We start from the raw sequence: 3,229 nt of genomic DNA on the forward strand, positions 1-3,229 counted from the left end.
TAAAATTTCTATATGCATTAAATGTATATAAGATTTATATTATAGGAAATTTTCATTTTAAAATTAATGAAAATTTTAAAATTTTTGGAGGGGTCATTTTATCAACACCTTATGATTGAATATCATCTTGGATTATGTGTATATAAACTATATCTTACACCAAATTTATCATTAAACATAAGTGACATTGTAAGTGGTGGCATCATTTTGCAATAGGAGGCCAATCAAGAATATTGATATTGTGTAATATTTAATGGTTGGTCACAACATTTTCTTGTGTTATTGATAGATTCTTAGTTGTCTAATATGTGAATTTTGTTTTATATTTATTTCTTTTTGCTTTATCCAAATTATAAATTTTGTTTTGTTATTTTAAAATTATGAATATAATTTCATTTTCATTATTTTCAACATGATAATTAAAATAATAGATATAACTACCCAAAATATGATTTTGCACACAAACTCGTTTAAAAAGCCAAGATTAACATTCAATTAATTTCAGTAACCGTACTATTGAGCTACATTAAGGAGGATTAATTAAAGAGTTTTTTATCGAATCAATAATTTTCGCTTGAATGTTGCAATAAAGCATATATATAGTTGAATAAAAAAAATAATCATGGTTTCACACCACCCAGGTAGGGCTTACAAGAGAGAAAGTAGCGAAGAAGATGAACACTGGCAATTCAGGAGTACCACCGAGAGCAAGAAAGAGCCTCCACTCCCCCCTCTACTTGGTCATGCTTGATGGGGCTACAAAAATGAGCATACAAAATACATGACCCAGACAACACAAGTCCACATGATCTCTAACATAGTTTTTTCAAATTAGCATGCATTGTTGTAAAAACTCAAGGTGGGTTGGTGAACACCCATCTTTCCTACAACGCAGAACAAATTAAGATTTTTTTGTCAAGTTTAGGCAAAGTGATGGAGATTACCAAATTGGCATCTCACGTGGGTTTGATACTTCTTCGAATATGTATATAATAGTATTAGCTCTATCGTCTATTTGGGACGCTCTTATAGCCCCTTGAATTGGCTTGCATAATAGCTTCCAAGAAAAAATCTTTATCACAAAAATTTATGCAAACCTTATAATAAATTTAACTCCTTTTATAAAGATAAATATTAAATGAATCCCACAAAGAATCTGTATTTCAAAATTTTATCCATAAAAGAATAGAGTTAACCTCTGAGAAATGCCTCAGTTGTTTGAAACCGAGACTCTCAACATGAATTGGTTTGCCTAGTAGCTTTTAAGAGGCCCAAATTTTGTGTTTATGGTGCCCACTCCACAAAAAAATATTGAATAACCTTTCAAGTGAAGCTTGAGTCCTAGATTTGATCCTTAAAACATGTCGAGCATAAAGTAGAATAGTGGTTAAAATACTTTTAAGCAAAGTAATTCTTCCCTCAAAATAAAGGAAAAAGTTTGTCCATTATCCAATTATAGTTTTGATGCTTTCAACCAAAGCATCAAATTCCATATATTTCTTTCTCCCCATAAGCAAATTCACCCCCAGATAATTCAAAGGCATTTCAACAATAATAAAGCCTATAAAACCATTGGCTCAAGTTCTTAATGAATAACTCACTTTCTTCTCAATAACTCACTTTCTTCTCAATAAAGAGTTGACATTTTTCCAAATTGAATGTCAGCCCAGATATTTTCTGAAATATCAATAAAGTATAGTATATTATCTTTATAGAACATATAAATGTATTCGTAAATAAAACCACATGATCAACATAGGCTAAGTGGGATAGCCAAACCTTAGCCTTTTTTTATATTGAATGTAAGAATGATTATTAAATATAGTGTTAATAAGCTTAGAAAAGTAGTCAAAAACCAGGTTAAAGATAATGGAAGAAAGAGGGTCTCCCTGTTTGATGCCTCTCCCAAAAGTAAATCTTAGCAAAGTAGTCAAATCTTTACCAACCACATTCCAACATTTTTTTTATTAAATTGAGTCATGAAGGCATCTGGACCTGTAGTTGTTTTCCCATCCATGCTCTTTAATGCTTCTAGAATTTTAGCTTCATTAGGAACATCAGCCAGCTTTAAAGCTTTAGCATATTCATAAGTATCATTGAAAAAAGTATGTATGAGTAAGAGATTGATATCAACTTTGGGGATTAGATTTCTAACGAATTCAATGCTATTAAATAAGTATCTTCTTGATTAGTAAGCCAAGTACCTTCTTATGCTTGAGTTTTTAGAATAGTATTGATCCTCCATTTATTTTTAATGCATGCATGAAAAAATTTTGTGTTTCTATCAATCTCCAAAGAATGCCTTTTCCCAACCCTTTGTTTAGTATAAACCTCCTCACATTTAATGGCATAGTTAAAATTTCTATATGCATTAGCCAAATTTTCATATCATGAGCTATTAGAAAACTCTAAATCTTTCAGTCCAGTAATTTCTTCTTCTATTGATTTGATTCTATTATTGAAATCCCCAAAAATTTTCCAATTTCATTGCTTCATATCAACAATTAACATCTTATGCAGTCTCCATAACCTTTCCCAAAGATTACCCCTATTATCCATGTTTCATTAAACTTTGCCTAAATCCAAGAAGTACTTATGATTTTTCCACATATTAAAGAAATGAAAGTGTGACAATTTGGGTTTATGAGAAAAAGTAATATATAGGAGAGTTGATCTATGGTCAGAGGCAAAATTAGTTAGATGACACACCTTAGTTGTGGGGTAGTTGTTCAGCCATAGTTGATTTGAAAAAAAACCTATCTAGTATTTCAAAGGTTCTTCCTCTCCTCCATGAAAAACTAGGGCCATTAAAGGCCAAATGAAAAAAAAGTTGAGTCTTCATAATGGTTTTATTGAATTTATTCATCAAATTAGTAACCCATCTTTTTCCACTTTTTCTTTTCATTCAATCTTGTTATTAGTTAGGGCCCGATTGGGGCAACTTATAAGTGCGGGCGGCGTTTTGAAAACGTCGCTGCACTGTTTGGTTCACACTTATGATGAGAATATCAAAACCAACATTTTCAAATTTGTAAAAGACGCTGACCATCGGACGACCCCTGCGGTCCGCGTTTTTGAAAAGTTGAGCCTTCATAATGGTTTTATTGAATTTATTCATCAAATTAATAACCCATCCATTTCCACTTTTTCTTTTCATTCAATCTTGTTATCATGTTAGGACCCGTTTGGGGCAGCTTATAAGTGCGGGCGGCGTTTTGAAAACGTCGGT

The sequence above is a fragment of the Phalaenopsis equestris genome, unplaced genomic scaffold (genome assembly GCF_001263595.1).
Source record: "Phalaenopsis equestris unplaced genomic scaffold, ASM126359v1 Scaffold210457, whole genome shotgun sequence".
In the NCBI taxonomy this organism is placed as follows: Eukaryota; Viridiplantae; Streptophyta; class Magnoliopsida; order Asparagales; family Orchidaceae; genus Phalaenopsis; species Phalaenopsis equestris.